This window comes from Pimephales promelas, chromosome 19, assembly GCF_988280905.1.
Source record: "Pimephales promelas chromosome 19, fPimPro1.hap1.1, whole genome shotgun sequence".
Lineage (NCBI taxonomy): Eukaryota > Metazoa > Chordata > Actinopteri > Cypriniformes > Leuciscidae > Pimephales > Pimephales promelas.
Window position 1 is genome coordinate 6,788,640 of NC_142787.1, and position 24,858 is coordinate 6,813,497.

The 24,858-nt window shown below is 41.2% G+C and overlaps 1 protein-coding gene and 1 pseudogene across 2 annotated transcripts in view; one reads left to right on the forward strand and one right to left on the reverse strand.

Moving 5' to 3' along the window:
- Window positions 1-24,858, forward strand: part of gabra3 (gamma-aminobutyric acid type A receptor subunit alpha3) — a 480,166-nt gene that overhangs the window by 164,075 nt on the left and 291,233 nt on the right. The window lies entirely within an intron of this gene.
- On the reverse strand, window positions 115-5,289 carry LOC148970722 (uncharacterized; annotated as a pseudogene). Its single transcript, XR_016147509.1, has 4 exons — window positions 5,092-5,289; window positions 3,343-3,427; window positions 1,968-2,029; window positions 115-844 (listed from the first exon to the last, which is right to left on the reverse strand). The product of XR_016147509.1 is annotated as an uncharacterized LOC148970722 (transcript).

The window sequence follows — 24,858 nt, forward strand, 5'->3', positions numbered from 1 at the left end:
TGAAATAGGTTTCAAAATAGTGAGTGCAGAGAATTACCAGAGGAAACAGTAATAATCATAAGGAGAAGATTTATTATCAATAAGAAAGATCATCCAAATGCATTAGAGAAGATATTCATAAGAAAAAAAATGCAATTTTTCATGCTCAGTGAACAACAAAACAAAACATTTCATTACAATTTGTTTATAAATATTTTTAAAATATTTAAAATAAATAATAAGTAATATTTAAAAAATAAAAAAACATCAATAAATTACATTAGCTTCACTTTTAACAATAAATTACACTAGCTTCACTTTAAACAATAATAAATTACATTAGCTTCACTTTTAACATTTACATAAGGTTATCAAAGTGGCACAAGTGCTTTATAAATTAGTTTGACACCCCTATAGCTTTTTAGAGAGTAAGGTTAACAAATGGCACAAGAACATAGTGGCACAAGTAAAATACTTTAGATATATGCATTAGTCTGACAATTGTCCTCTTAATTTAAACTCATAACATTTTAGAGAGGGTTCGTTGTTTTGGTTCAAGTACTGCTTAACATGACAAATATCCACGGAGCAGTCTAACTGAAGGGGATTCTGTTCCTGGGAGTTTGTAGACAACCGTCTGCAAAAATTCCACACTGGTGCGCACTGCTTCGGGAAATGGATGTCCAAAACATAAAAAAAAAAAAAAGTTTAAAGTATGTGTCCACAGCACCAAGTAGAGTTTTTGCTGTAGTGCCTGTTTGCCAACAACAAAGGCCTGATGGCACTGACCGTCATCCCCAAGAACGAAGGGGAAGGGTTTAGTGAGCCTCACCACCAGCAGGAATTCAACTGTGTTGGTCCCAACCTGTTAAAAACAGAAGAATGTTAAAAACTCACAACACAATGCAGCATTATATACAAAATTACAAACAAAATATCGATATACTGTTGTCCTCCTCCGTGCAATATGAGAACCGATACTTTGAAATGACTTAAGAAAAGGACCTGAGGATGAAGGTTAAAAAACCTTTATTAATCCATGGCTAGTCAAATAAAATTAAAACGCCTATGCGTTTCAGCCAGCAAGGCCTTCGTCAGGGCTTGAAGTGTTTGACAAACAGCTCACTTCCTTGTTAAGACCAGTAATCAATAAAAGCTGGTCTAGTCAACCGTTCTCTGAGATTTGTTTTTATGATAATCGAATGTAAAGAGTTTTATCTCTAAAAACTGTTTAGCTTATAATGCTAGTAAATGAGGGCATATAATAAATAAAAAGAAATCGCTAGTTAATACCACTAACAAGGCTTAAAATAGCCCCACACTAACACAGTAATATAATGAGGCTCCATACATGCAAAACAAAGCAGTTCACTTTGTGTATACAGACAGGAGCCATCTTTGGAAAACAGTCTCGACAAGTCGAACAACGAACGCTGTTCATACAGTTCAGAAGTCCGCTGAACTTCATACAGTTCAACTCACTCAGCACATCTTTCGTGGTTCGACTTGTTGAGAAGTTGAGACTTGTACGTGAAGTGCTCTGTCTTTATAAAGTGTCTTCTTATTAAACTCTCTGTACACTTACACAGTTCTCAATGCTTCGTTTTGCATGTATGGACCCTCATTATATTACTGTGTTAGTGTGGGGCTATTTTGAGCCTTGTTAGTGGTATAAACTAGCAATTTCTTTTTACTTATTATATGCCCCCAAATACTAGCATTATAATCAAAACAGTTTTTAGAGATAAAACTCTTTACATTCGATTAGCATGAAAACAAATCTCAGAGAACGGTTGACTAGGTACCGATTTTTTATTAGACCAAAGGTTAATTTTGCGCCGGAGTTGTCCTTTAAGATATATGTGGATCTCTTTACTGAAGAGCACCAGCGGTATTTACACACTTTTACACCTGTTGATATGTTTAGCCATTTTAAGTTGCTCTTAGTATGGTCTGTATAGTGATGTGTGCAATGCTACATTACTTACATTATTGAATTCAATGAAAGACTTGATATTTTCTTTTCTAGTTTCCTCATCAATTTGTTCATCTGTTAAGAGAAAAAGAGACAAGAGAAGAATGTAAGAAAACTGATCTATTCAGGGCTCTACAATGCGAGTATTTCACTCGCATATGTGCCTGAAAATAGTTGTGTGTGAACTTATAAAATAATTTACGAGTGCACGAGTGAAGGGCTGGTCTCAATACACTGAACAAGAGCGCGATGAAGCGAAGCATACCATTGGTTTCACATAAAAAGCATACAAGTGGAGGGGGTCACACTGTGAACATAACATGATGACGTAATTGTATTCAAATGAGAGTGACGATTCGCAACCAATGAGCCAATCACTGAAATAGTGTGCTTAGTAATATTGCAAAGTCTGTTGTCATAACAATGTGTACGCTGAGTAAAAGCTTTCAATGCGCACATAGGGATGTCCCAGTCGCGGCAAGTTAAAGTTGACAGGGAAAATGTAGGCCTACATTAAATTGATCCTCTGAGTTACGGATCGATCTTTAGAAATGAATATGAAAATCGATTCAGAATTGGTGAATCGATTTTTTTCAACACAGCCCCACACATTTGTGTGCTTATAATGTTTAAAATGTTTTCAATGAAATCGAAAAGAAGCAGAGTGGTGTTTTATAACATATTTCGTTTCATTGTTGCCTAAAATGTACTTAACAGAGATAACCGAAGTAGCAGAGCGTGGTGAGTGGCGCATTTAAGAACAAGCTGTTCCATTAGCAGAATTACTGGACTCACGTTCTAGGAAGTCATTATCCTGAACCGGACTTTGCATAGGATACTTGGTATTGAGAAACGCCAAATGCCAACACTTGTTTCTTGTGACAAACATGCCGAGAAGCAATAAAAAACTCCATTGTTGTTTACTATGTTGCTTTCTTCATGCGAAAATGACGTCGATTGCTTCTTTCCGGCAAACACTATGCCTATTAAGTAAGGGTACTGTTGGTGGTGGAACCGACCCGATTCGTACTGTACCGTACCGCTCAGTGGAAATGAGCCATTAGCCTACTAGTACTGCAAAAGAAAAAAGCAAGCGGGCTTTTTTTGTTTTGTTTTTAGCACTTTATACTTTATTGAGGTGTTCATTATTTTTATCTATTTTGAAGCAGGCTAAAAATAATATTAGGATAATTGTTAAACAGGTAGTTCACCTAAAATAGAAAATTCTGTCATTTATTACTCATCATGTTGTTTTCATTTTTTTTTTTTCATTTAGGAGCACATGTACTTGGAAAAAAGGTTAGCATAGAGTCCTGCTATTCAAAGCTCAATGGATTTTAATGAACATATAAAGAAGTGCATTTTAATTTGACTTAAATAAAGTTTACCTTTAAAGATTGGTATCAAGACATCGAAGTTCCATTCTTTCAGCTTCTCCTGTACAAAATGATCCATAAGCTGTTATTCTGCAACCTGTCAGTGGGAAAATGGGGAAATTGGCAGAGGCTGTGAGTCATCACGTTTCTTAAAACATTTAAAATGAGACAAAATGGTCTGTATATCAAACAGATGAGAATATGAAAAATTCAAATACACTTAACTTTTGAGCACATACTTATATTAATCAATGACTTATAAAAAGACAACTTTGCACTAGACACCAATATATATGTATGAATTTTTTTTTTGCCTGATACAGATATTTTCCTTTCTCTCACTTATTTGAACTTTTGTCATTAAAACATAACTGTTTAATCAAGTTTTAAATAACCAAAAGTCAAAAACACATGCATTAAAGGGATAGTTCATCCAAAATGTAAATTCTGTCATTAATTACTCACCCTCATGTCATTCCAAACCCCTAAGACCTCTGTGCATCTTCACAACACAAATTAAATTATTTTTGTTAAAATCCGAGGGCTTTCTGACCCTTAACATCATTTTAATTTATGAACTAACCATTTGAGATAAACTGGCTAGTTTATTGCAGCATAATCAAATCTTTTCACTGAATCCATTATTCCAGGGTCAATTTATTATTCAAGAGGCAAACATTATTGTTGTTGTTGTTATTGTTTTATTATTACTATTATTATAATATATAAAATGTATTTTGTAAAGATTTAATTTTGTCTGGGCAAATATTAAATTATTGTACACAGAGAAAAACGTTGGATTATGCACCAGACATGTTCAGTGCCTTCTCGTAGTTCATTAATAAAATATAACAGTGTCCAATGTGCATAGCTGGTACTATCCATCCTAAATAGTATGTGACATTAGTAATTTTGTCAATACTATTTAGGGCAGATAGTGTGGATAGTATTCACATTGGGACTGTATTATCACTTATATCTGTGTAAATATGACCATCTGACCATGGTTTTAAATTTCCACGCAAGTGCATCTTCTAACATTAGCTGCTACAGATTTGTCACACTAAACTCACTCATATGCTTTGTGTAAAGCCATTTCTCAACATCTTAGGATATTAAATGTGTGTGTTGTAGCTTGTTTAAAGCTTGTTAGTATAGTGGTTAACAAGTAAAACTGCATATTATTAGGTCTGAAGAACATTGTAGCCTGCGCTAAGTTACTTCTCTCTGTTTATAGATATGAATATTTTATACGTTAGCTTAGCTTAGGTAGCTAACTTAACTTACTCTGCAGTAGAGATAGGTCCAACAAGTCCGACTATAAACACTTAACTTACTCAAACTAGGGTTTCATGACTGTACAAAAACACGGCTTGGAAGATGAACTCATGACGTACTCTCTAATTTTGATAATTTGAAATAAAAAAGGCGACAGCCTGACGCGAGTTTTTAATAAAAAAAGCAAACGACGATCGCATACCGACAATCGTCGACCTTATATATATATGAATATAAACGTTAGCGAAGTTAAATTACTCATAAGTCACATATTTCTGGGGAAATGTTGGCCAAAAGAGGTAATTTAACGTTATCTGACTTATTCAAAAATCAGGGAAAAGCTATAACGTTATAACAAAGTATAAAAATAACGAAGCTAGGGCTTCAAGACTTATTGTGTCCTGTGAATCGCCCTATTTTGCATACTTAAACATTTTTTGGGGTACAGTAATAGTTTTCTGCATTAAATACTCTAAAACATACCTTTTTCGCCGAATAACAGCTGTCCTTGCTGAAAAACGATCATCTGAGGTGATCCAAAATGCCCGCAAATGCAGAGTTGTTGCCTCGTCTGTGGCGTCGATGGGTGAGGGGTGGGTTCACTGTTTCAACGGTCACAACCGGCAACCCAGCGTTGGGTTACACAAAAAAACTACCCAACAATGAGAAAATAACCCAATAAAATGACCCAACAGTCTCAACCCAGCGGTTGGGTTGAAAAAATAACCCAGCATTTTTTAGAGTGTAGGTCGTTTCAGCCTGCAGTGTGAACGTAGCCTATGTTAGGCAACAAATATGTTTTATTGCCGCTACAAACAAATATTTGATAAGGAAAAGTCTAAATATAAATGGAATCAGTACATAAAATGCATACTATTAAAGATGAACGAGAAACAGTGAGTGCTCTTTGCCATCGTGGCAATTTAACCGCAGCAAACGGGCAAATACGGGTTCCCTGAAACCATTCAGTCACGGAGTCAGTATGATGAACACCACTGTATGTACACAGAGATATATCATGAATTATAGGACTGCTAAAATGAGCTTCTCGTCAGACTCAGCACTGAAGAGTGACGCGCTCCACTGACTTCACTCCTATTGGTTGTCGCTTGCGAAAATCGCCCTTCATTTGCATAAAGTTACACATTTCTCAACTTTGTCGCGTCGCTGGACATGCCCCACCGGTCGCTGTCGCGCGTGTCGCCGGAAGTCGCCTTCCTACCATTGATAATGAATGGTATCGCGTCGCTTGGTCGCGTGTAGTGTGAACAGGACTTTACTCTTCATTATATTGTCTCTAAATAAGTTGTAGGCACTTAAAGTCTTTTTTTAGTATATTTTTTATATCCATATTTACACTTGTCCATTTGCAGTGTTAGTCTCGTGATCTTTCATCAAAGGCATTAGTAGTAAGCTGTAAGCTGTAATCTCTCCTCCCCTATATGTGTGACAGTATTTTTGGTACATCCAGGTCATTCCACAATGTCAGGTATAGTGACTTTCTCATTACCTGAAGATCTCCATTGAATCTCTTTCATTTGATATTTAAAAAAAAAAAAGCATAACATTAGCACTGTCAGCATCCCTTATGCATTAAATGTGGTTCTTTTGACATTTCCTTTATTACCAAAATCACATTTGGGATTTTTTTTTTTTTTTTTTTACTCTGAGCCTGCATTTTTTTAAATGTCTCAGCCTTTTTTTTAGTGTTCATCTTTTATACTTCTTAAAGGTTTTGTAGGTAACTTACTTCATTGAGAGCCTTAAAGGGTTATGAAACCCCAAACCAAATTTTCTGAGATTTTAACAGAGGTATGCGTGTTGAACACCATTGAAGACCATGCTAGCATCTGTTAGATTTAATAGTACGGTTACAATGGTTAAATTGGAGTTACTTTTTTTTGTCTTCTTTGTTTATAATCTTCATTCGTGTCCACGTCACAGGCTGTGATGTGGCAGGGCATTGTGAGTGTGTTGATGACTCATTGGTGTCTCATAACTATTAATGAGACTGAGTTTTCATATCCTATGAGAAGACACTATTTCTTAATTATTCATGACACCATGTGGATCTTTCCAATGACAGACATGTCAAACTGTGATATCGCGTCGTAGATGAGAGAGGCAACACTTGGGACGCAAGTGTTTGTTTGCATGGTGCAAAAGTCCAAGTGGGTTGAATATGTTTCCCCGCGATGCTGCCAGGGCTAGACTCAGTCTCTGGACGGTTGGTTTGCCATCACGCACGGAAACATCTAAACAGACTATGACCTAAACTATAGTGTGCGCCGTAAACATTTTTGTCACGAGAGAGCTGCGAGAAGTGGAGAATGGTGGACTTCTCCTTATTGACAGCCAATGCAGGTTGTGTCTTGCGAGTGATGTGGTACCAAGTGTATGTGTGTCTAAGATGAGAAGTCATCCACCCAGTGGCGGTTCTACTTTGAATTACACCCAGGGCGAGACCCCCTTCGAGCGCCCCCCCCCCCCCCCCCCCCCAGGAAAAAAAAAAACGTTGCATATTATAGGCTACTGTAAAAACTCATAATTAAAGTTGATTTTATTTGGTCATTATGAAAAGTATGAGATAATATGGTATATCACATACACAGAATCGTGTTCAAAAAGCCTATACATAGTGAAATCAATTCACCAAGTTAATAACATTAAAGATTTGTTTTAAAGGAGTGTCTTTCATTTTACCTACTAAACTTAAAAAAAGGTTAACACACAAAAAAAGGGTTTTATATAAAGATAAACCTCATATTTCAGCATATAATGCACAGTAGCTTATCTTTTATTATTAATAGTAAAATTCGTACCGATTTTCCCATGGCTGTCGTTGCTATAGAACCATGCACTCATTACACTGCGCTCTACACAACGACAAAGGTTTTAGTAGCTAATGTATTTCCACCACAGAAAAACGCTTGCTGTAGCTCTGCTAAAAGATTTATTTACGGAGAAGAGAAAAAACACCCAAGTGTTTGGGTGCACGTGCACTCCCATACTGAAAAGTTTATGAGCGCGCGTCCCGTGAGCGCATAATGAGCGCGCTTCCCGTGCGCCTATTTGAAACATAGAGGATTTGAAATAACGACCTCGAGCGCTCAAAAGACGCGATACGTGAACTAATCAGGAGATCCCCTTGACATCGCTTCTGCGCACGGCACCTTCTCAGCAAGCAGGGCGCCATTGCCAATAATTGAATCGAAATAAAAAATAGAAAAACTTCGCGGCACAGAGTATTTTTTTAACTGCTCGTGCCGCCCCCCACGTGACATGAAGAAATGCCGCCCCGGGCGACTGCCCGGTTCGCCCGTGCCTAGAACCGCTACTGCATCCACCTCCGCAGAGCCATCTTTATTATGGGGGTTCAGATCTAGGCAAAGCACGGAATGATTTTTCGGAATGATTTTTTTAAAGTGGAAAATTAATAAATTTCAAATGCATTTATACGTACTATCTATATAAACCACTATATTTTTTATAATGACATTATAATTGTACATGTAGCCTACATTAAAATGTTTTGAATAGAATTACAATTACTGTAGGTTAATATATGTATATGGCATTCAGTTACTTTTGAAAGGACAATAATAAAGTGTCAGTGTATTTCATAAGACTTCAACTTTGCCAGCTATACAAAAAATTAGCAGGCCTATTTCCTCACTTTTTTACCACTGCTTTTTAGTGAGAGTCAATATGCATGGGACATTGGCGATGACAGTGATGGCCATTCAACACCCACTCCGCTCCCTTCCCTTCTTCTCACAGCTACCCACGTCCATTTAAGTTGCATTTTTCAAAAAAAGATTGTGAGCTAGACTTGAACTGAAAGAGGGGGGTCTCATGACCCTTTAAAGAAATTCTTCTTAATTCTTTGCAAGATTGAGCTGGATAGAACCCATTTATAAGAAGCACTGTATAGAATGCATTTCTGAATCTATGCATAAGATAGTAGATAGAACAATCTATAGAAACAGACTATTTGATTACAATCTACTAGCAAATTCTTGTTAATATTCAGGCTGTTTTTGTCATGTTCCTTACTTTATTTTTTAGTAGATCAAGTCAGGTCCCCAGTTTGCATACTGAGAGCTATTTCAACAGCTTGTGCAAATGTCAGATTTGCTTCAGATAACATTATCTGTTGTCAGGCTTTGTAGCAAATCTCTCTTATGATCCTGTTCATGCTTATCCAGATTCGTCACAGACTGATTGTTCACATCACTTTGTAGGGATTTGGTACCAGAGTGGGTCACAGAATTTGCACAGTTAAGACAAAACTCTTGTTCTGACTTTTCCAGCTTGGATGTGCTTCTTAAATTACCATGTGACCATACTTTCACATGTCATCTGTTTGTCTTAAAGGAACACCCAGTACGATTTTGTTTGTGCATGACTTTATGCTGACACCTGTATTTGTGGATGCATGACACATGTTTACTGTTTCACTTTATCTTTTGTTTAGTATTGTAGTAAGTATTGCAATACTACTACTATCACCACTACTACTTCTTAACAATAAAAATTGTAATTAAATCTTGTATTTTGTAAAGATGAACATAATTTGCTAACACTTTACCATAAAGAGAAACAATTCCGAACACATGTGCATGTTAGTGCTGCGTTTGGCTATATTGCCAGACTTTATATAAACCAACTGCTATTGAATGGTAATGTTTGCTCATTGCTCTTATCAGATTATTCAACACTATCTCACGACCAATTCGTACGAATTTGACGCATGATTAAAAAGTGTCTAATTCGTACTAATTCGTACGACCTCACTCGTACTAATTCCTACGATTTGTCTAAACCCACGTGAGGGTTAGGTTTAGGGGCGGGGTCAGGGGTAGGTCATTCGTACGAATTCATACGAATTGGCCAATTCGTAAAATATGAAAATTGTATTAATTCGTACGTTTGAGGTCGTATGAATTGTTACGAATTAGCCACTTTTTAATCATTCGTCGAATTCGTACGACTTGGTCGTGAGATCGGGTTGGATTATTTGGTCTGGGTCTAATGCATAGAGCCAAAACATATCCAATGTTGATTTCCAAGCTGTTTGAGCCTGAAAGCGTTAAACTGATATGCATTAACGTGTTAACGTTGACAGCACTAATATTAATACCTTGGAAAGTGGTACATTTTGACCTAGAAATGCATTTGACAGAACACTGAAGAAGACTGATATCTTTACATGTATTGTTGTTATTATTATTATCATCATTATTATTTTAGTATTGATTTGGAACCACATTGTCAGCAGTTTTGACATTCCTAGTCGATGATATGAGTCTTCATCTGATGTACCTCATTTTATTTCTATTTGTCAAAAGTACTATTGATTTCATTGTGTGAAACTAATAAGGAAAAAAAAAAAAAGATGGAACCTTGCATTTCTGTTCTTGGAATCAACGAACATGATGCATTCCTTGTATCCTGACACTAAAACTTAGTGTTAGTTGTCATTTTACCTTCTCTGCTCTGGAGCCATTTTTGTCTATTTCTCATTTCACCAGCTTTACTGGAGTGTAATGACAACATGAAAGAACCTCCTTACTCATCTTCATCAAAAGGGATAAAAATAGCATGGTGTCAAAAATCTTTCTAAATATACTGTTATTGAACAGATACATGGTCACAAGTTCCAGAGAGGAAAAACCGCATCTATGCTGTTATGTTCCTACGGGCCTAACATTAGTCCCATTATATCACCACAGCCTTGACCGAGAGCCTGAGCTGTCAGTCATGACATTACACTATTATAGAAGAAATGTAGGAAAGACATTAAGTGAAACAAGGTCAAGAAATAGCTTATGAGATCAGTAAAGAGCAGAGCACTTATACAGTATGATGTCCGCGTCGGCAGATTACGAGACACATTTATTTCACTTAACAGAAGCGGTTTTCTCTTTACAAGGCCATCGGAACAGTCATTAAGGTTATTTCTGCAGGTTTAAGAATAGCAGATGTGTCATTTAATTTTTCCTTTCACGTCCATCCTTGATTTTCTTCTACATCCATTTTTTTTTTTCTTTTAGCTTCTATTTTTGTTTCTGCCTAATGCTTCTTTTTCCACCTGTCTTGTGAAAGATTTTGCTGCTGTGTCACATTTGTTCACTCGTCCGCACTGTCATTGCCCATTCCCGCCTTTCTCTATCTTGGGCTTCATCTGACAAGTCGTCTGTTTTGAAATTTAGGCCAGGCTAATTTGCCCCAGGTGATGTGTCGAGCCTTGTGCAAACTGAGGATGACATTGCTAGTTGGGGGTTGTCCTGTAGCAAGAAAAGTCCTCGTCTCATTTGAAAAACTCTTTGTACAGTGGACCTCAGGAGACCACTAGGATCGGTCACACTAATGCAGACCAACTCAGCTTTTAAAGTTGCAAAGTGAAACCTTGGCTTATTCATTATAAGGGTTTGTCCGGTTTTCACATTTCTTCTGTTTTTTTTTGTTTTGTTTTTTTTTTACTTCATTTTATCAGTCTGGGCAATGTTATGATTATTGGGTTTCACTTTATTTTGATGGTCTCTTTAACACATTCTGTTGACTACAAGTAACATAGCACCTACATGTCTACTAACTCTCTAAGTCTCTAATGACAGTTAGTTGACATGTATTTGCAAACTTTCTTATAGTCAACAGAATTTTCAAAAGGGACCATCAAAATAAAGTGTTACCTTGAATGTGTGTTGGAGGATCATCACAATAAAGAGGTGGCACGTATTAAGTTGACCGTCTTCTAAATCTCTAAAGAGAGTTGGCTGATGTAGTTGCAACATTGCTTTAATATAGTCAACAGAATGTTCAAAAGGGACCATCAAAAAACAATGTCATCGATTATTGCTGAAAAAAAAATAATGAAAAAGTGTCAGTTGTCAAGTGTCACTGGATTCTATTTAGGTTTACAACCATTGTAAACCTCAACATCAAAAGATTCTCTTCATAATGTGTTTCGCAATGATTGAACTCTGTATCCAATCACAAACTGTTGTAAATAGAAATGCTGCATAAATGCAGTGGGTAATTAGTAATCACAACCAGTTCTAATGAACAAGTTTTAATTTAAAGAGAACATCAAACTGAACTGAATTGATTTTGGTCTCAATGAGTAATTCATCAGTGTCCTTTATAAAAAAATGGTTTTGTAATCTTTCTTTAATATGTAATATTTATGCAATCCAACATAGGATAAGCAGTTTGGAAAATGGATGGAATGATGAATGAATGAAACTTGCTTCACCTCTGAATTTTTTGTCCTTTTTGACTGATGAGGTCATGCTGTTAAAGTTAAGGCCAGAAAAGTCATCCTCCAATGCAAACTCGCATCCATTCTGATATGAAATGGCCACTTTTGCAGTTATTTTCTAAAAAAAAAAAAAATGCCCTTCTTTGTTTTTCTTGTTAAATCTGATTCACGTAGTACCGACTTTCACCTTCACACATGAAAATGTTCACATGCACATGTAAAATGTTTTGCTTGCTCACTCATTATAATTTCCATTTTATGTAAACTATAACCCATTTCCTTAGTGCATCACTGCCATTTGACTATGAAGTAAACGAGATTATGGATGTGCATTAATTAATAAAGTCTATCTATTTGCTCAAATCTATTTGCTCAAAATTTGGCTTTTGTTAGGGCAGTATATCTGTAAAATTCATGGCCTTCCGCTTTAATGCATCATCTGTGATGGTTGAGAAACCGCGCCATGAAATGGGCTGATGGTGCAATACGGATGGTTTCTCAGCCATCACAGAAGATACGTATGCAGTATGCTGGCCTAACAAAAGCATAATTTTGTAAAAAGAACTTTATTAATTAATTCACATCCACACTCTCATTTTCTTTATAGTAAAATAGCAGTGACACACAAAGGAAACAGGTTAAAACCCCAAAAATTATAACAAAAAAATCCCATGTGCACTTGAATAATTTCTTGTGCACACACAATAGTTTCTTGTAAGCATGCAAAAAGTTTCTCATGCTCGTGCAAAAGTCTGTATACTTTTTGCAAAGGTCCCTTCAGGGGCTCCGTACTACGGGGGCTCCATATCCATAATAAGGAAAAACAACACAGTGAATGCTGTTTCATATTGAGCAGCGCTCAAAGTATCGAAGCAAGTTTGCTTAGTAGGCCACAGGCCCTGACATTTATTAGTCTGTGCTTGATCTGTAAATAAAAATAAATAAAAAAATGCAGTGGCAACCTGCAAAAGAACTAAGCATATAGGGGTTTTAACAATCTTACCTCCATTTCAAGCGATAATTTGGTCATTTTATACTCACTAAACTTTTTTGCTCCCTTTTTTCTGTAGAATGTTACATGGAAAATCTGTATACAGCTCAGCTCTATTCCACGTTATCCTGGGAAAACCCAGCAAACTTCCAGCAAATTTAGAATTGCTCTGAAAGTTAGTCTGGCAAAGAGCTCATTCAAGCCCATTTCCAATCCGTCGAAATTGAGGCACCAATCAGAAACGTTGGGGCAGACTTTACACGATGACGATAGAGCTGGTATATGATCCATTAAGTTGTCCATTTGTGTGAATGACAGAAGTCATTATTTACAAACAATCTTTTAACATTAACACAATGCAAATTTAGAGGAAGAGGTTCCTGTGTGTGGGCTGCCCGTATCAGTCACAGTGTTTTCTTGCCCTGGGGGAAGCGATAACCAACTTAGCACTCTAAAAAGGATATACAGATTTTTTTTTTTGCAAGATTTGTCCAAAAAATAATCTTCTTTAGGTAAATGGCCCTATCAAATCCATCTACGTATAATTTCATTGTTTAACAATCAATCTTTCTTCATGCTTTTTTTTTTTTAATATATAGTTTGACATGTCCATGTTAATGCTGTTGTGTTAAAATCATCTCAGGCAGTGTCTACAAGAGAACAATTTGCATTCTTAATGGATGGCACCCATGAGCGCTGGTATTGTGTTTCCATAGCTACTGTAAGTCATTACATTGGTTTGCACAAATCCATGCTGTGTAATCGCAAGCCAATGTAAGAATCTGTTTCCCATGTCTCAGTCTAGATATTATCTATCAGATTAGTTTATTACTATTACCCAATATTGGATCTCTAATGAACTTTCATTGGGATGGGTGTGATACAGCATTTTTGTTTGATTGCAATCAGGACTTCATGCTTCATGATTTAATAACATGCTCTGACTGTAGGCTGAAGGCTTATGAATGAGTAAGATTTTTCCTTGGTCCAGGGAAACACAATCACACTGAGTGGATACCTTTTTTGACCTTCACATGAAATATTCTGCAGCACAATAGAGGCAGAGTACTGGACTCATCAGGCATGTCACATAATCAATAATAATTATAAATGAGGAGAATTTAAGTTCCCTTTCGAGGGAACTCGCGCTGCGTCGAGAATCAACACATTGGGGAATGCCTTCGGCATGAAGCGTCTGAAGTCAACTATTCAATCTCGATTGGCGTAGCCTAATCACGTCACATGTGACGACGACATGGAAGCTATGAAAGGACGCTGGATCATAGCAGTGTCAGCTACTGGTCTTCAGCAAGCTTTCTGTGTCAACCTGTCTGTCTTATTTGGTGTTGTCTGCTCCCAGACAAACTACACAGAGTGAGTGTGCGTCACCCTCGCTTAAATAACGCGGGAAAGGGGATGCGCACTCACACTGTGTAGTTTGTCTGGGAGCGGAGCATACACAGGCAGTGCTCGAGGGCGCTGTCTGTGCAAACAGTTTATTATATGAAAGCGCTCCGCTCATGTTTGTACCTGTTCAATCAAATAGATCAGACTCACATTTCAGCCCGTTCTCATCCTTTAACGTCATATAGAACGCTATATGCAAAAACGGCGCTATACTACGCACATGGCACCCTTTATCGTTAATATAACACGCGAACCCAAGACGTTATAAATCCTTTAGCGTGAATATGACACGCACACCCTACCCCACACCTAAACTTAACCCTCACAGCATGTGTTATATTAACGATAACGGGTGCCATGTGCGTAGTATAGCGCCATTTTGTCATATAGCGTTCTATATGACGTTAAAGGATGAGAATGCGTTGCACATTTGCTGAAGGTTGTAACCAGGGCAGTGGCTAAATGAAATGTTGAATGGCCATTTAATAAACAGGAAGTGACTAAAAACAATAAAATGAATGAGAGCTTCCTGCAGACCCAGTCTTCGTGTTAGAGCCTTTCCTTTTTCACTGATCTCCATTCTGAGGTGTCGAGATCATTGTAAAATCTATGTTCTAATAATCTAATTATCTAATTAGTGATCTAATAAGAATGGTTTGGAGATAAGAATGGTGAGGGCTTTTTGCAGTTACTGTACAAACGACTACCATTTTTCTCCAAAACGACACACATTTAAAGAGCCCCTATCATAGCGTTTGAAATGTTCCTATTTTTGTTTTGGGCGTTCCCAAAAACAGTTTAACGTGCATGCAAGGATAAAAAAAACAAACACTTTATTTGTCTTATCCACAAGTTTCCTACGCCCCATGAGGCCTTGCGTCAAAAGTGGGCGCGACTTCCGGTTTGAAGTAAACATAGCGCGACTTGACATACTTCCAGAGCCCGTCTCTGATACTTCACACTAGTTCATTCAACAGTTGACACTCATTCAAGTTATAGCGATCCAAACTAGCTAACGATGTGGGAACACAACCTCAACGAAATTAAAAAGGGTGAAATAACAGTACCTTTACCCTCCACAGTAGTTGATTGGGAGTATTATAATAACATTTTTAATAATCAATACTCATCAAGGCATGGTGACAGACAGTTGCGTGAGCTGACAAACAATTAAAATAAAAAATACACACTTAGTCATTGTGCTTTGGAGTTTATTCAAAATTATAAATGAATGTGCTACTTGAATACATTAACTGGCACAATTGGTATTCTGTCAACTCAGGCTTTAATCCTGAGTTTAGGTGTAACATCAGTAGCGAACAGCCAATCACATGCTGATAGAGTTTATAGAATATTAAGAATTTAAACAAATGTACACAGGAAGATTCGTAGTCTTTTTTGGGAGGTGATGGAAACTAACGTTACAGTCGTTGGCAGGATCAGAGACGGGCTCTGGCAGGATCACTCTGATTTCGTTTTCAGCTTATGTTCAAAACAATCATGTTTAAGCCACTGAATTAGTTTAGCCCCGTTATACGTACAACCGCTAACAGCAAATGTTGTCCCTGAGCTCCGTAACGACATCTCTCATAAAGATTTGCGTCTTTAAATAGTAAAATAATTCTCCGAAAAACAGCTAGCCTCTTCGATAACTAACACACAAAATACCATTGGAATGCTACTTCCGCCGCGTCACGGGAAGTTTCACCCACTTTATTTTTTACAGGAGCGCCCCTCGGAAACTTGTGGATAATATGCATTTATTTTTACCTGGTTTGCTCAACGACTCCCAAATGATTCGTTCGACGATTCATTTTCCCAAAACACCTCCTTTGAGTGACGCAAATCTGCGGCGATTGGTCAAATGACCCAGTAAGTTGTTAATGGTAAACCGTAGGCAGAGATTGTCGGAAACGGAACACCCATCACCATTAATGGATTATAGCTTGTCATGTGTTGTATACAGTGTATGAACAAACGTGTCAGAAAAAGTGCACTTTCCACACGGTCCGTCACGAGCAAGCTTTCCCGGTAAAACTCACATTGTGGCGGCTTTTGAGGGGCAGTGCTTATTATATAGAGCGAAGTCATATTTGGCTAAGTCGTTTAGGAGGTAATTGCCATTTTTCAGTGAATGTCTGGTGAATATCAAAAACAAAACTATCTTTACCCCGCTTAGAAGATGCATGGAGTGTACAAAACGCACACAACAGAATATAACTATATTGTGCATGCTACAGAAAACATAACAGCAAACGTTATTAATAATACTTTCAAAAACAATTCATTTCATAGACTCAGAGTCGACTCTCACTTTTGAAAGACAATAACTTTATATATGGTGCACTTTCAGATATAAATCTTTGCAGGATGTTTTCATTCCCTTAGAGCTATTGTCCACACTACATGAACAGTCATTTTCAAAAATCCATTATAGGTGCTCTTTAAGAGAAGGGTTGGGTATTGGTTGGGTTTTATCCGATACCTACCTACTCTGTATTTTTTAAACGGTTCCGATGCCTAAACTGTTCTTGAAACGGTACTTAAGAAAACGAAACTGCACACACTTTGTCAAAAAATAATACCCCTTCATTTACAGGGCCAAACTGGACACAATATTGACTTATATCTTTAAAAAAATATAAATACAAGTAGCCTAACATATGGAAATATTAAATTAACCAATATAAAATAAAAGTTCACATTTACATAATATTAAATAAAACAATATAGTACCAAACAATGTACTAATACTGAAGATTTTGATTCTAAATCAATTGTGCGAATTGTGATTCTATATGGGCTTAAGACAATCATTCTGACACGTAATTACACGTGAAATGCAGACAAACCTTGGAGTGTTTTGTCTTTGGCATCTTCATTAATCCCCTCGCTATCAACAGACGTTCCGGGAGTCTCCCGCATATTGATAGCGGCTCCTTGTTGCCCGCAAATTAGTTAAAATCTCCTGGAATATAGAGCGAGCGAGACAGAACAGACTGTGCTTCAATGCGCTCACGTCGGAGAGAGAGGGAGAGAGCGAGAGACTTTGCGTGTGTGCGCCTCATGCCACAGACTCAGGCACCGAAATCAGGGACCGAAATTTTCATTCTTATTCGGTCGGTTACTACCGTTTACGTCAGAACCGGTTCCCTTTTTCGGTACCTAACCCTATTTGTCACATAACAAAGGATGCCTTGAATGTCATGAAAATTATAATAATTAATGTTTGACCAAAACTGCAGTTACTGTCTTTTTGCTTTGTGGGGCAGTATATGGCGGTAGGTCAAGCCAGTGAATGCCTACACATGATGGTTATTACAGGCATACCAGACTGACCTCCTCAAAGGTGGATGATAACTGTATATATACACTGTATATATATATACTGTATATATATATGAGAATTACAAAATAAAAATACCATGGTGTGGTAGGTATCATGGTATGGTACGTATAAGTTGCCTCAAATCCAAATGATCCCGTGCCAGTCATATTTATTATGATTTCAGTAAGACATACTTTCCTGTATGTAACTATTAAATTCAGAAATCTAATTATAATATATATATATATATATATATATATATACTCCAATTTGTTGTTAAAAAATAATCTTTTTCAGTGGTCATTAGGGCTGGGTAAAAAAAAATATATCGATTTTTCGATATTAATCGATTCTCATTTTTACTAACCGATATCCATTCTTAAACCTCAAGAATCGATTAGTCATCCTGTTTTCATTTGATGAATGTATGGAACATTGTAGCGCGTATCCTATCCAATAAATCGTAATAATCTTAGTGCTTTGTTACTATTATTATGAAATAAAGTCTCAAATTTCGAATTAGGTCCATTTTCTTTGGAAATTCAAAAATATAAATAGCGTTTTGGCGCTATGGCGTGAGATCGCTCTGGCTCAGCTCAAGAGAAGCCGCAGCACATGATCTTCTCTTCCGCTTTAATATCAGTTACTCCGCCATAAATCCCAATGTTCTTCAATATTTAATGCATGTTTGAATAAATCAGGCAAGTTTTTATGTCAGCCACCATTTAAATGTTTATATTTCATATAACTTTCTTATTATAAAAATACATGTGTAATTTAAGTGTTTGTATAGCTACAAATCAGTTAATTTTTATCTTCAATATCATAGGCGGCTAATGAAGCCTATAGGCTACAACTGACTCCCATAGTTTACAGCATTAGTTAAGAGATTTGTTTTCCTTGAAAAAATTTGCCATGTATTGTACCTGATATCCAAAATAATCAATGTTGAATCGAATCGTAATCGAAATCAAATCGAATTGCAAGCTGCTGAATCGAAATGGAATCGAAATGAAATGAAATCTGTGTCAATACCCAGCCCTAGTGGCTATCATAACTTCCAACAGGCTGATTTTTGTAACTCTTCATAGTAGGTTCAGGCAGAACATGTTCAGTTCAGAGATTGCATGGATTTCTTTTTTTTCCAGCTCAAACATTTTATCCACTCTGTTCGCTTATTGAACTATGGGCTGCAGGAACAGTAAATACAGCTTGTTTACTGAGTCGGATTACATTTGAAATAGGATCTTCGCGTTGAAGCTACTGCACTTAACCTTGGAAAGTTGGAAGTGTAATTTCAATTCATCATTTTGATCCAGCACTAAATTTGAGACATGCACTGACAGCTAGCCATCTCATGTCTGAGAGCTGAAGAATTTTTATTGGTCCTGCTTAAAGTTGCCGGTACTTTTGCTGACGGATGGTGCTATTTGAAAACCAGGCATATGTTTGTGAAATCTGATATTCAACATTTCTTGGCAAGACACACATTGCTTATGTTGAGCACAGTTGAACTGAGTAAACACAAAGTTGGGGTTGTACTGTTGAGATTTGGTGACAACCGAGTTTTGCTATCCACACATAAGATTGCATTGCAAGCCTGATGCTTCATTTATAGGACAAAGCTTGTTCTCCTGCAAAAAGTTTTGTAAGGCTTCTGTTATTGACATTGCTTCTCCTCTATCGAGATGAACAATCCCAGCAAAAGATGACACTATGCGCTGTTGATTTTGACCACAATACCAGACTGCATCGTATGCATGCCCACATCAGTGCTCTCATCATAATTAAAGAATATAGTTCCACTACTATATCTTTCAGTAGTTCCCATTGAATATCTGGCCCAATTACATGCTTAATGAGGGCTGAACATTTTGTTCTCCTAAATTGTCTCCTGGATGTCAAAATACTTCAATGACAAGCAATTCGCCTTTGGCTAAGCCACGCCCTAGAATGTAGATTGACCAATCACAGCGCAGCCAAGAACGAGCTCCCACAGAGGTTGGACACTTTTTCACAGCGCTCCATTGACTTTCAACACAGGCGTCTCATGTTTTTGGTCTCGGCAGGCTATTACCGTCGTAGATTTATAAAAAAATATGGTTAAACGTTGTGCCTGGGGCATTTGTAACACAGATACGCGTTTCTCAGAGAGGTTGGAGAGGGTGTCCGTTTTTTCCCTTCCCAAAACCGAAATCAAATCCTGACAATTGTCGTTTTTGGATTAAACTGTATGGACGTCCTCAGCCAGCTAAACCCCTCAAAGATCAACAAGCACATGTTTTTTGCTTATACCTTACTGTTAAGTTATAATAATTAGACCGTTTTATAATGTTTTAGGTTTATGATTTCGGTTCTCACACCGGTTGTTGATACGCTAGCACACACTGCTAATAAATACAACGTTATACTCGTCTCGTGTAGTCTGTTTGTTTTGTAATAACGATTATAGAAGTGAATAGAGACCTACCTAGCTTTGCATGAACAATGTTGGTCCCTATTATTGTTAGTCCCAGGCTCCGTCTCAATTAGTAGGATCTGCGGTGGTTCATGTTTTGACTGTGACCGGTAACGTTATGCTTTTGCTTCTATTAGGATGCCTTGTTGTTTCACCTGTATGTCTTGAATATAGCCTTCAAACGCATATTGCAGCCCCTTTTGCCTACTTCTATCGGATACTTTATTTGCTGCTTTATAAAAATTTGATAACATTTCAACAGGAAGAGCTGTCACAGCATAAGCCATGCAGAGCCCAGATGAAGTTTGGCGGATGTAGCAACAGTAACTAAGGGGGGCGGGGCTTAGCCAAAGGTGAATTGTGTGCTGCCAGTTCCCTTTCGTAGTCACTTCGAGTTACGTCAGAAGTGACGGAGATTGGGGGTTTCGCATAGAAAGCCAATCCTCTTCGAGTATTTAAACACGAGCCAATGGCATGCAATGCCTTGGGGCTGCGGAAATTTGCATAGCGTACTCGACCCTACTCCGTGAGTATAAAAGGAGGAAGTGAACGCAACCGAAGTATGTTTTCGCTTCGGAGCCAAGAGAACCTCTTCACTCCTGAAAGCACTGTTCAAGACTCTTCGAGACGAGCATCCTCTTCAGTGTTGGTGTGACGGCGGTACCCAGCGAGATTCTGCATCGCCTGCGATCTGAGCAGTGGTCTGCCAGACTTTGCGCTTCTCCCTGGTCGCTTCAGCGCTGAAAGAGTGAATTTCCTCCTCTCATTGAAAGAGCTGCACACGCACGTCTTTTTTAAAGACGGTTCGCCCGTGTTCTTCTGGGTGTGGTTGATTTCTGTCGTCATCTGATGGTCACGATCGCTGCTTTGTATGCCTGGGCATTTCAGCATGCAGCAGCAGTGTTCGTGGATGACTCATGTTCCTTCTGTGGGAACATGACCATCTCTACACTGAGGTCGAGACTCAATGATCTCACTTGAGTGAGAGTCCCGGTCCCCCCCGCTCGATCGGTTTCCTCCATAGGGGGCCCGTCGACCCGGGGACCTGGTGATTTTACGGTGATGGTGTGGGATAAAGCCCCGACGATTCCTCGGGCCACACCTCCCGCCTCAGTGCGAGAGCCAGCAAGCGTTAGTTCGATTCAGTCGGTTGCTTCTTCGGTGGCACCGGCTGCTTCGGGCAGCGCTCCAGATGATTATGCGATGTCGATCACAGCATCACTAGGCGGGCTTGACTCCTCGGGAAGTGAGGATGCGGCCGCGTTGCCTCCCTCGGGAGCGTCAGCGCCGCCGTGTCTGATCCCGCGATGATGGCCGTGCTATCTCGGGCGTCCGTGAGCATCGGGTGGGGGTGGAACTCCGCCCCATCCCGATCTCTCGCGGCTGAATAATTGGTTTTTGGGTAACGCTGCCGCCTTACGGCCACGGCCAACCCCAATTTCCTTTTTTCCCCGAGTTGCATGCGGAACTGACACGCACTAAAAAAATAAATAAATAAATAATTAAAAAAAAAGGCGTGCTTAGTTCCCCGCCCTTCCTCCCCTCGGCGATGCGGCTGTCTGTGGGTACGCTGGGGCTCCCCCGGTCAACCGGCGGTTGCTCTCAGATGCCCCTCCAAAGCCTATGGGTTCTCGTCGTCTATGGCGGCGCGATTCTGTAGAGCGGCGGGACAGGCAGCCTCCGCCCTGCATATGATGAGCACCTACAAAGCTAGCTGCTCAGGAATGTGCACGAGGAGGTGACGGACCAAGCGAGCTGCGAGCCTGCCGCCTACCTTGTCCTTAAACGGGTCACGGAGGCGGTCGCTCGCTCCCTTGGTCAGGTGATGCCCACCGCTGTGGTCCAGGAGCATCATAATGTTCGGCGGTGCGGTCCAGGACTTTGCCCAGCACTTCTCGACCGCCTAGGAGCAGACGAAGGCGGTTTCTCTGCCCCGACGGCCAGCTGCTGCCTCCAACCAGCCGTCGGCTCGGACGCCTCCGCCAGCTCGCCGCCGAGGACGCCCCCCTGCGGCTCCCTTCCCTCCCACGCGGCCCCAGCAGCAGCCTTCAGCCGGTTCCCGTCGCGGAGGAGGCCACAGGTAAGCGTCCCAAGAAAAGAGCCCCCCCCCTCAGGCCGCGTGCCCCGCTAAACGCCAGGCGAAGCGCTGTTCCTGAGGCGGGCCGCTCAGTGATAGTGTCATGGTTTTTCTCAGGAGGCGGTGGCAGGGCCCCTCCTTCCCCGGTGGAGGGCCGGTGGAGAATCTTTTGTTCTAGCTAGCTCCCTGAGCTGGTTGAGGAGAAGCTGACACTGTCATTGAGCACACAGACTGGAATGAGCGCGCACGACGTCCAGTGCGTCGCCCCGTTCATTCCTCTCTGTCTCGGAGGGCGCGGAAGGGTGCGTGTGTCGTCCCCGGGCTACGCCAATCCCTTCCCCCTCTGTCGCCAGACCCCCGGCAGAACAGACCCCCGTGGAACGCTCTGCCTTCCCTGGTCTCTTCTGTCGGGGAGCGGGTTTCGACGGTGCATCCGGACGGGGTAACTCCTGCACGCATGCCGGTAGACCCGCCTCGCTGCCCCTCCGGGGGGACGTCTGTGGTTCGCATGACCCCGTTGGCTCACTTCCTGGAAGCCTGGCTAGCGCTTCCCGGGGTTCCCACTGGGTCATCAGAACGATCAGATTCGGCTACGCGATTCAGTTCGCACGGTCTCTTCCCCGCTTCAGGGGAGTTCGCTCCACGATGGTTGGTGGCAATGCCCCAGTCTTGAGAGCGGAGATTGCGACCCTGCTGGCGAAGGGTGCAATCGAGACGGTCCCTCCAGCCGAGGTGAGGTCCGGGCTTTACAGCCCCTACTTCATTGTCCCCAAAAAAGACCGGTGGGTTACGACCGATCCTGGACCTGCGCATTTTGAACCGTTCTCTCCATCGACTACCGTTAAAAATGCTCACGGCCAAACGCATTTTCGAATGTGTTCGGTATCAGGATTGGTTTGCAGCGATCGAGCTGAAGGACGCGTACTTCCATGTCTCCATTCTCCCTCGACACAGACCGTTTCTTCGGTTTGCCTTCGAGGGCCAGGCATACCAGTACGCCGTTCTCCCATTCGGGTTAGCTCTGTCCCCTCGCGTCTTCACGAAGATCGTCGAGGCAGCCCTTGTTCCCCTTCGCGAACACGGGGTTCGCATCCTGAACTATCTCGACGACTGGCTGATACTAGCACACTCTCGAGCTCAGGTTTGCGAACACAGAGACCTGGTGCTACGGCACCTAGCCCGTCTGGGCCTTTGGGTCAACCGGGAAAAGAGCAAACTTTGCCCCGTGCAGAGGATCTCTCTTCTCGGCATGGAGATAGACTCGGTCGCCATGTCCGCGCAGCTCACGAACGAGCGTGCGCACTCACTGCTGGCTTGTCTTCGACAGTTCGAGGGCAAGAGTGCGGTTCCACTGAAACTATTTCAGAGGCTCCTGGGGCATATGGCATCCGCGGTACGCCGCTCGGTTTGCTTCATATGAGACCGCTTCAGCTGTGGCTTCGCGATCGAGTCCCGAGGTGGGCATGGCATCGCGGCTCGCTCCGAGTTCCAGTGACTCCGACGTGCCGCCGAACCTTCTTCCCGTGGTCGAACCTCAGCTTTTTACGGACAGGGGTCCCTATTCAGCGAGTTTCCAGGCATCTCGTTGTCTCCACGGATGCGTCTACCACGGGTTGGGGTGCCATGTGCAATGGGCATGCAGCCGCCGGTTCCTGGACAGGAGCCCAGCGCCTCATGCACATCAATTGCCTCGAGCTGTTGGCAGTACGGCTCGCCCGGCACCGCTTCCGAGCGTGCTCTAGGGCCAGCATGTGCTTGTCCGCTCAGACAACACTACGGCAGTAGCGTACATCAACCACCAGGGGGGGTCTACGCTCGCGCCGGTTGTCGCAGCTCGGCCGCCACCTCTTGATATGGAGTCAGAAGCACCTGAGGTTCCTTCGTGCAGTTACATTCCTGGAGACCGGAACCGGGCAGCCGTCGAGCTGTCCCGGGTCCGTCCCCTCTCCGGCGAATGGCGACTCCATCCTCAGTCGGTCCAGCTGATTTGGGACCAGTTCGGGGAGGCACAGATAGACCTGTTCGCCTCTCGGGACTCGTCCCACTGCGCCCAGTTTATTCTCTGACCCGCGGCTCTCTCGGCTCGGATGCGCTGGCGCACAGCTGGCCACGGGGCCCACGCAAGTGTGCGTTCCCCCAGTGAGCCTCCTTGCACGGGTGTTGTGCAAGATCAAGGAGGACGAGGAGCAGGTCTTGCTGGTAGCCCCCTACTGGCCCACCAAGACGTGGTTCTCCGAACTCATGCTCCTCGCGACAGCACCTCCTTGGCCTATTCCTCTGAGACCGGACCTACTCTCTCAGAGACGGGGCACTCTGTGGCACCCTCGTCCCGATCTTGGAGGCTGCACGTGTGGCTCCAGGACGGGACGAGGCAGGTTTGAGTTCGCTGCCACCTGCGGTGGCGGCAACCATCACTTCCGCAAGAGCGTCGTCCACGAGACACCTTTATGCGTTGAAGTGGAACCTCTTCGTCAATTGGTGTTCTTCTCGCTGAGAAGACCCCCGGAGATGTTCGATCGGAGTCGTGCTTCCTTCCTGCAAGAGGGGTTGGAGCGTAGGCTGTCGCCCTCCACCCTTTGGATTTATGTCGCGGCCATTGCCGCGTCTCATGATGCAGTGAAAGGTAAGTCTATGGGAAGCATGACCTGGTCATCAGGTTCCTGATGGGAGTGAGGGGGCTAAATCCGCCTCCCTCCCCTCCTGCCCTCTGGGGACCTCTCAGTAG